Raw genomic sequence first — 10712 nt, forward strand, 5'->3', positions numbered from 1 at the left:
CAGTACGTAATACTAACGCTTTAGAATTGTGGCACCAAAGACGTTTTTGAAACGTCGCAGAACATATGAGATGTTCCAAAGACTGAAATTGTAACTTCAGACAAGTGCCCACGTCAACAGGTATGAGACCTCTGACAAGTTTCTTAAACCTGCAAACTAAGGGAGAAAAACTCAATCGTTGAGCATGTGCTCAGATTGTCTGAGTACTGCAATCGCTTGAATCGAGTGGGAGTTAATATTCCAGATGAGATAGTGATGGTTCTCCATAGTCACTGCCACCAAGCTATTGGAGCTTCGTGATGAACTATAACATATCAGGGATAGACATGATGATCCTTGAGCAACTCGCGATGTTTGACACCACGAAAGTAGAAATCAAGTAGGAGCATCAATTGTTGATGGTTAAACCACTAGTTTCAAGAAGGGGAAGGGAAAGAAGGGATACTTCATGAGATGGCAAATCAGTTGCTGCTCTAGTGAAGAAACCCAAGGTTGAACCAAACCCGAGACTACGTGCTTCTATAATGAGGGGAACGGTCACTGAAGTGGAACTACCCTAGATACTTGGTAGATGAGAAGGCTGGCAAGGTCGACAGAAGTATTTTGGATATACGTCGTATTATTGTGTACTTTACTAGTACTCCTAGTAGCACCAGGGTAATAAATACCGGTTCGGTTGCTAAGCGTTAGTAACTCGTAATAAAAGGCTGCGGAGACTAGCTAAAGGTGAGATGACGATATATGTTGGAAGTGTTTCCAAGGTTGATGTGATCAAACATCGCACGCTCCCTCTACCATCGGGATTGGTGTTAAACTGAAATAATTGTTATTTGGTGTTTGCGTTGAGCATAGCCATGATTGGATTATGTTTATTGCCACACGGTTATTCATTTAAGGAGAATAATGGTTACTCTGTTTATTTGAATAATACCTTCAATGTTCTTGCACCTAAAATGAATGGTTTATTGAATCTCGATCGTAGTGATACACATGTTCATGCCAAAAGATATAAGATAGTAATGATAGTACCACATACTTGTGGCACTGCCATTTGAGTCATGTTGGTATAAAACGCATGAAGAAGCTCCATGTTGATGGATCTTTGGACTCATTCGTTTTTGAAAATATTGAGACATGCGAACCATGTCTATTGGTAGATATGCATGAAGAAACTCCATCCAGATGGATGGTTTGGACTCACTTGATTTTGAATCACTTGAGACATGCAAATCATACCACATGGGCAAGATGACTGAAAGGCCTCGTTTTCAGTAAGATGGAACAAGAAAGCAACTTGTTGGAAGTAATAAATTTTGATGTGTGCAGTCCAATGAGTGCTGAGGCACGCAGTGGATATCGTTATGTTCTTACTTCACAGATGATTTGAGTAGATGTTGAGTATATTTACTTGATGAAACACAAGTCTGAATTATTGAAAGGTTTAAGTAATTTCAAAGTGAAGTTGAAGATCGTCGTGACAAGATGATAAAATGTCTATGATATGATCATAGAGATGAATATCTGAGTTACGAGTTTGGCACATAATTAAGACATTGTGGAAATTGTTTCACAACTAATACCGCCTGGACCACCATAGTGTGATGGTGTGTCCGAACATCACAACTGCACCCTATTGGATATGGTGCATACCATGATGTCTCTTATCGAATTACCACTATCGTTTATGGGTTAAGCATTAGAGACAACCACACTCACTTTAAATAGGGCACCACACAATTCCGTTGAGACGACACCGTATGAACTATGGTTTAGAGAAACCTAAGCTGTCGTTTCTTAAAAGTTTGGGGCTGCGATGCTTATGTGAAAAAGTTTCAGGCTGATAAGCTTGAACCCAAAGCGGATAAATGTGTCTTCATAGAATACCCCAAAATAGTTGGGTATACCTCCTATTTCAGATCCAAAAGCAAAAGTGATTGTTTCTAGAAACGGGTCCTTTCTCGAGGAGAAGTTTCTCTCGAAAGAATTGAGTGGGAGGATGGTGGAGACTTGATGAGGTTTTTGAACCGTCACTTCAACTAGTGTGTAGCAGGGCACATGAAGTTCTTCAGGTGGCACCTACACCAATTGAAGTGGAAGCTTATGATAGTGATCATGAAACTTCGGATCAAGTCACTACCAAATCGCATAGGTCGACAAGGATGCATAGTGCTTCAGAGTGGTACGTAATCATGTCTTGGAAGTCATGTTGCTAGACAACGATGAACCTACGAGCTATGGAGAAGTGATGGTGGGCCCAGATTCCGAAGAATGGCTCGAGGCCATAAAATCCGAGAGAGGATCCATGTATAAAAGAAAGTATAGACTTTGAAAGAACCACTTGATGGTCGTAAGGCTGTTGGGTGCAGATGGATTTTAAAAGGAAGACAGACAATGATGGTAAGTGTCACCATTAAGAAAGCTCGACTTGTCGTTAAGATGTTTCCCGACAAGTTCAAGGAGTTGACTACGATGAGACTTTCTCACTCGTAGCGATGCTAAGAATCTGTTGGAATTATGTTAGCAGTTACTGCATTATTTATGAAATCGTGCAGATAGGATGTAAAAAACATTGTTTCCTCGACATTTTTCTTGAGGAAAGGTTGTATGTGATACAACCAGAAGGTTTTGTCAATCCTGAAAGATGCTGGCAAGTATGCAAAGCTCCAGCAATCCTTCTAAGGACTGGAGTAACCATCTCGGAGTTGGAATGTACGCTTTGATGAGATGATCAAAGATTTTGGGTTTATACAAAGTTTATGAGAAACTTGTATTTCCAAAGAAGTGAGTGGGAGCACAATAGAATTTTTGATGAGTATATGTTGTTAACATATTGTTGATCAGAAATGATGTAGAATTTCTGGAAAGCGTGCAGGGTTATTTGAAAAGTGTTTTTCAATGGAAAATCTGGATTAAGCTACTTGAACATTGAGCATCAAGATCTATAAGGATAGATCAAAAAAGCTTAATAGTACTTTTGAATGAATACATACCGGACAAGATTTTGAAGGAGTTCAAAATAGATCAGCAAAGAAGGAGTTCTTAGCTGTGTTACAAGGTGTGAATATTGAGTAAGACTCAAGACCTGACCACGGCAGAAGAGAGAGAAAGGACGAAGGTCGTCCCCTATGCTTTAGACGTAGGCTCTACAGTATGCTACGCTGTGTACCGCACATGAAGTGTGCCTTGCCATGAGTCAGTCAAGGGGTACAAGAGTGATCTAGGAATGGATCACACGACAGCGGTCGAACTTATCCTTAGTAACCAGTGGACTAAGGAATTTTCTCGATTATGGAGGTGGTAAAAGAGTTCGTCGTAAAGGGTTACATCGATGCAAACTTTGACACTAATCCGGATGACTCTGAGTAGTAAACCGGATTCGTATAGTAGAACAGTTATTTGGAATAGCTCCAAGTAGCACGTGGTAGCTGCATCTACAAGATGACATAGAGATTTTTAAAGCACGCATGGATCTGAAAGGTTCAGACTCATTGACTAATAAACCTCTCTCACAAGCAAGATATGAACAAACCCCATCTGTGTTGGATTCGTTGCAATCACATAGTGATGTGAACTAGATTATTGACTCTAGTGCAAGTGGGAGACTGTTGGAAATATGCCCTAGAGGCAATAATAAAATGGTTATTATTGTATTTCCTTGTTCATGATAATTGTCTATTGTTCATGCTATAATTGTATTAACCGGAAACCATAATACATGTGTGAATACATAGACCACAACATGTCCCTAGTAAGCCTCTAGTTGACTAGCTCATTGATCAATAGATGGTCATGGTTTCCTGACCATGGACATTGTATGTCATTGATAGGATCACATCATTAGGAGAATGATGTGATGGACAAGACCCAATCCTAAGCCTAGCACAAGATCGTATAGTTCGTCTGCTAAAGCTTTTCTAATGTCAAGTATCATTTCCTTAGACCATGAGATTGTGAAACTCCCAGATACGGTAGGAATGCTTTGGGTGTACCAAACGCCACAATGTAACTGGGTGGCTGTAAAGGTGCACTACGGGTATCTTCGAAAGTGTCTGTTGGGTTGGCATGAATCGAGACTGGGATTTGTCACTGTGTGTAAACGGAGAGGTATCTCTGGGCCCACTCGGTAGGACATCATCATAATGTGCACAATGTGACCAAGAAGTTGATCACGGGATGATGTGTTACGGAACGAGTAAAGAGACTTGCCGGTAACGAGATTGAACAAGGTATCGGGATACCGACGATCGAATCTCGAGCAAGTACTATACCGGTAGACAAAGGGAATTGTATACGGGATTGACTGAATCCTTGACATCGTGGTTCATCCGATGAGATCATCGTGGGTATCCAGATCCCGCTGTTGGTTATTGACCAGAGAGATGTCTCGGTCATGTCTGCATGATTCCCGAGCCCATAGGATCTACACACTTAAGGTTCGATGACGCTAGGGTTATAGGGAAAGTATGTACGCGGTTACCGAATGTTGTTCGGAGTCCCGGATGAGATCCCGGACGTCATGAGGAGTTCCGAAATGGTCTAGAGGTGAAGATTGATATATTGGACGAAGGGTTTTGGAGTCGGAAGTGTTCCGAAGGTACCGGGTGATGACTAGCATGACCGAAAGGTGTTTCGGGAGCTCCGACAAGTGTTGGGGGGCTTCATGGGCCAAGGGAATGGGGCAAACCAGCCCACTAAGGGGTTGCGCGCCCCCTCACCTATTCCCACATGACCAAGGAATTTGGGGCGCCCCATCTAGGGTTTCCCACCTCCTGGCTTGGGGGGCCAAGTCACCCAAGCGGGAGATCCCATCTGCCCTGGCCGCCGCCCCCTAGGGAAAACCCTAGGGCGCCTCCCCTTGCCCTTGCCCCTATATATAGTGGAGGTTTTGGGGCTGCACAACACACGAGTCTCTCTCTCCCAAGGCGCAACCCTACCTCTCTCCCTCCCCGTCTCTCGTAGTGCTTGGCGAAGCCCTGCTGGAGTACCGCGCTCCTCCACCACCACCACGCCGTCGTGCTGCTACTGATGGAGTCTTCCCCAACCTCTCCCTCTCTCCTTGCTGGATCAAGGCATGGGAGACGTCACCGGGCTGCACGTGTGTTGAACACGGAGGCGCCGTTGTTCGGCGCTTAGATCGGAATCGGCCGTGATCTGAATCGCTACGAGTACGACTACCTCATCCGTAGATTGCACTCCCCTTCCCCTCGTTGCTAGATTACTCCATAGATTGATCTTGGTGATGCGTAGAAAATTTTAAATTTCTGCTATGATCCCCAACAAACACCCCCTGGGTCACTCATCAGCAGAGCTTCCAGGCAAGCCAACCCCCCTTGTTCATTCCGACATCGCCAATTTCTTTCCCTCTCATGCTTTCATTAGAACTGCTACTCCTTTCTGTATGATCATATTCTGATGCATAGCCTGTTTTTATTACCTGCTTTCATACCTTACCTGCTTAGTATAGGTTGGTTAGAGATCCATCAGTGACCCCCACCTTGTCCCAGTTGCCCCTGCTTTATGTTCAATGACTCGATCAACGTGATCGACATCCAGGCCCGAACACCGCACATCACCACCCTTAGTTGTACGACTCTGCAGAGTTACTATAAAGTGCCCAGGGTGATACCTCATCAGCACTTCTGACGTTAACCCTATAGTGTAGCTATTCGGTAGTGGTAATCAAGGGTGATTCCTCCTTCACCACTACCGATAATGACTCTGTCGTGCAACCCCTCAAGTGTGGACCTCGAGGGTGATTCCTACTTCGTTCACCTTGACGATAACATCAGGTGGAATTCCATTGAGGGTGATTCCTTAGGGTTCCCCTTGGTGTTAGACACACGGTTATTATGGTTACTATGACTTTACACTGAACCATGTTACTAAAGACAGGTCGGCCCCAAGGGGTACCCGCGCGAGCTTAATTGCGAGTGATGTGGAGTCAGGTTGACCTGGAAGGTGCCCGCGAGATAATTACGAGGCGTGGCCGGGCATTCTTAGCCCTTGCCACGAGTCCTCGAGATGGGGTGATGGGGTCACATCTTTCGTGAGTCTCTACTTGTCACTACGCGTTCATAATCCACTATGATTTGGATATTTGATCTGAGGGGCCTCTGGCCTGATAGCACTAACCATCACGTGGGCATAGTATGGGCGCTCTACATCGTATTCATCAGCCGAAGCTTAATAGACGTCATGCGAATGAGCGGCGCGCGCCGGGTTGGACTGTGTAAGCACCTGCCTTTTTAAGGAGGTAGCTAGGTCTGCTCACCAGCCAGCCACGCAACGTGTAGGAGCTCCCAGGGCGATGGCCCAAGGCCCCTGTGGCACAGGTTTAGTCCGGCGTGCAGACCTCTCTATTAAGCCTAGGTCGGGTTGCGGCGTATCGTTTGGCCGAGGCCCGGCATGACCCAGGAAAGTGTGTCCAGCCGGAGTTAATCGAGCATGGTGGGTAAGTTTGTGCACCCCTGTAGGGAAGAAAACATATATCAATAGCCTGTCCTACGGTAACGGACGCTCGGAGTTGTATCCCGGTCGATACAACTAGAACTGGATACTTGTGATGAGAAATGGATAGTATGGCTCTGGGATTGCTTTCTCGTAGGGTGTCGAGGAAGGATCTCTGGGCGAGGTCGAGAACACTACTACTACTTTACATTATGTTGATCTGTACTCTTCTAAATGCTGCAAGATGCTTCAAGATGCTTGAAGATGCTAGTCTTCAATAAGCTAGGCTTTCCCCTTCTTTTCTGGCATTCTGCAGTTTAGTCCACAGATACAGCTCGTTCCTTTAATACAGATGCATACTTAGTTTAGATCTGATGTAAGTCTTGCGAGTAGTACTCACGGTTTGTTTGCTACCTCTTTTCCCCCATACCCGATTGTTGCGACCAGATGATGGATCCTAGGAGCCAGACGACACCATTGATGACTACTACTACCCTGAGGGTGCCTACTACTACGTGACAGCCGTTGACAACCTGGAGTAGTTAGGAGGCTCACAGGCAGGAGGCCTTGCCTTTTCGATCATTGTTTCTTTTGTGCTAGCCTTCTTAAGGCAGACTTTTCTAACTTATGTCTGTACTCAGATATTGTTGCTTCCGCTGAGTCTTGTGTATTCGAGCTTATGTATTCGGGCCCTTGAGGCACCTCGCTTGTAATATAAAGCTTGTATTATTTTAATTTGTGTCTAGAGTTGTGTTGTGATATCTTCTTGTGAGGCCTTGATCTTGATCGTACACATTTGGGTGTATGATTAGCGTACGATTCAATCGAGGGCGTCACATCCTGTGGGCCCCTCGGATGTCCTCCAATCCTAATTCTTGCTCCATAAATACCCAAATATTACCAAACCACCGCCGCCGCAAGTCTCTGTTCCCGTGAGATCCCATCTTGGGGCCTTTACCGGTACCCCGCTGGAGGGGATTCGATCATGGAGGGCATCTACATCAACCTTGCAGCCTTTCCAGTGAAGCGTGATTAGTTTACCACAGACCTATGGGTCCATAGCTAGTAGCTAGATGGCTTCTTCTCTCTCTATGATCTTCAATACCATGTTCTCCTCATTGTTCTTGGAGTTCTATCCGATGTATTACTACTTGGCTGTGTTTGTTGAGATCCGGTCAATTGTGAATTTATGATTAGATTATCTATGAATATTAGTTTGGTATTTTCTGAACTCTTTTATGCATGATCAATTATCTTTGTATTTCTCTTCAAATTATCAATTTGGTTTGGCCAACTAGATTGGTTTTTCTTGCAATGGGAGGGGTGCTTAGTTTTGGGTTCAATCTTGCGGTGTCCTCACCCAATGAGAAAGTAGGGGTATCGAGGCACATATTGTATTATTGCCATCAAGGGTAAAAATATGGAGTTTTCATCATATTGCTTGAGTTTATCCCTCTACATCATGTCATCTTACTTAAGGCGTTACTCTATTCTTATGAACTTAATACTCTAGATGCATGTTGGATAGCGGTCGATGTGTGGAGTAATAGTAGTAGATGCAGGAAGGAATCAGTCTACTTGACACGGACGTGATGCCTACATTCATGATCATTGCCTTGGATATCGCATAACTTTGCGCTTTTCTATCAATTGCACGACAGTAATTTGTTTACCCATCGTATGTTTTCTTTCAAGAGAGAAGCCTCTAGTGAAACCTATGGCCCCCGGGTCTATTTTCCATCATAAGTTTTCACATCTATAAATCAAAAACCCAAAAATATCTTGCTGCAATTTATTTAGATTTATTTTAGTTTGCCTTTTTATTTATCTTTTATGCATATCTCTATTAGATCTCAATCTTGTTCAAAACCATGAAGGGATTGACAACCCCTTTTTCGTTTTGAGTGCAACGTTTGTGTAGGTGCATAGATTGGAGATTTGCTTATGCCTCCTACTGGATTGATACCTTGGTTCTTAACTGAGGTAAATACTTATCTCTACTTTGCTGCATCACCCTTTCCTCTCCAGGGAAAAAATCAATGCAAGCTCAAGAAGTAGCAGTCCATACTTTTCATTAGAGGCTTCTCTCTCGAACAAAAAACATATGTTGGGTAAACAAATTACTGTTGGGCAATTGATAGAAAAGCGTATGGTTATGACGATATTAAAGGCAATGGTCCTGTATATAGGCATCACATCCGAGACAAGTAGGCCGACTCTTGCCTGCATCTACTACTATTAATCCACCCATCGACGTTATCCAGCATGCATCTAGAGTATTAAGTTCATGAAAAACAGAGTAACGCCTTAAGCAAGATGACATGATGTAGACAAAGTAAATCCATTCAATATGAATAAACCCCGTCATTTTCCCCTTAATGCACTCCCTGTTGTTGCGCTCCCCGTGCAACCAATCATGGTTAATATCTTTTTATAAGGAATGCACGACATACAAAATGTTGATATCTAACATATTAAAAAATCAAATTGAAATTCATGCCACATGTCAAGAAAAACAAATGGAAAATTTGACACTAAATAGTGGCTAATGCAAAGTTGGGCTCTAAACTTTCCCATTGTCAATATTGATAACAAATTAGTCATATGTGTGTTCTTCTTTTTTCGCGGGAGGTATTAGCTTTTTAATTATGTTACAAATGAAGATTTGGGATTTGTTCGCATCATAGAGTAATGTTGTGCATCTGCGCTAGTTTTTCTTATATATTTTTGAACCATTTAAAAGTATCAACTGAAGCAGGGTGCATCACAGGCCCTTCTACAACATATATTTCCCCCAACAAACCAAGTCTTATAACTGTCTACCTTCCCCGAGCGACGTCGCATGCTCCTATTTTAAGTTTAAAAATGGCTCTTGTACATGAATAGTAAGTGACAACTTACTTGCATGTGTAAATACACCTAAATGATTTCATCTACCAAGTACAACATTATTGAGTGGTCTCCAACCATTTTTTGCCCTTGCTATGTACATATGGCCTGAGGCAACCTCATTATAGCTTCAGCTGAACTACGCATGCCTCTTCTCAGAAACCATACCACACCTATGTAGAGACTGTGCAATTGTCTTCTTTAGTCATAAGAAATATCATTGCAAACTTCATAGCTTTTCCATTGTAATCTCGTATGGGCTGGATCTTGCTCCACAAGCAAGAAGATGTCTATAAGACATAGGCCACATACTCACATGACTAGAATAAGTGACATTGGGAAAGCATGTTGAACTCAAGTCGTAGTTTAGGCGATGTCGTGGTGGGATACGATCACCTATGGGGCCATTAGCCCTTGTGGTTCGTCAAGGGGGAAGGGAACATTGCACATGGAGCGGAGACCATGGAGCAGCACGACAGGGGTGACGCTGGTGGTTTTTACCCAGGTTCGGGCCGCTGTGAAGCGTAAAACCCTACTCCTGCTTTTGTTGACTGGATGGAGGACCGCGACGAACACACAATGCTCAAGCCCGGCAAGGTTGCCTCAGGGAGAGAAGCTACGTGTGTGGAAGTGTACAAGGGTCCAAATCCTATTTTAGGTTGCCATGGCCCTCCTTTTATAGGCTAAGAGGTCACCATAGTGGCATATCAATCATTGTCTACTAATTAGATAGCCAACAGTGTTGTCATACCTAACTCTGACAGTTAGGACAAAGTGCATTAAATGCACTGCTAGGTGTCACGCCGAGTGTCGGTGTCAAAACCGGCGGATCTCGGGTAGGGGGTCCCAAACTATGCGTCTAAGGCGGATGGTAACATGAGGCAGGCGACACGATGTTTTACCCAGGTTCGGGCCCTCTTGATGGAGGTAAAACCCTACGTCCTACTTGATTACTCTTGATAATATGAGTAGTACAAGAGTTGATCTACCACGAGATCAGAGAGGCTTAACCCTAGAAGCTAGCCTATGGTATGATTGTATGTTGTCCTACGGACCAAAACCCTCCGGTTTATATAGACGCCGGAGGGGGCTAGGGTTACATAGAGTCGGTTACAAGGAAGGAGATCTACATATCCGTATTGCCAAGCTTGCCTTCCATGCCAAGGAGAGTCCCATCCGGACACGGGACGAAGTCTTCAATCTTGTATTTCCATAGTCCAACAATCCGGCCAAAGGATATAATCCGGCTGTCCGGATAGCCCCTAATCTAGGACTCCCTCAGTAGCCCCCCAACTAGGCTTCAATGACGTCAAGTCTGACACGCAGTATTTTCTTCCGCATTGCAAGGCGGGTTCTTCTCCAAATTTTGAATGTTT

The sequence above is a fragment of the Triticum urartu genome, chromosome 4 (genome assembly GCF_003073215.2).
Source record: "Triticum urartu cultivar G1812 chromosome 4, Tu2.1, whole genome shotgun sequence".
NCBI classification, from domain to species: domain Eukaryota; kingdom Viridiplantae; phylum Streptophyta; class Magnoliopsida; order Poales; family Poaceae; genus Triticum; species Triticum urartu.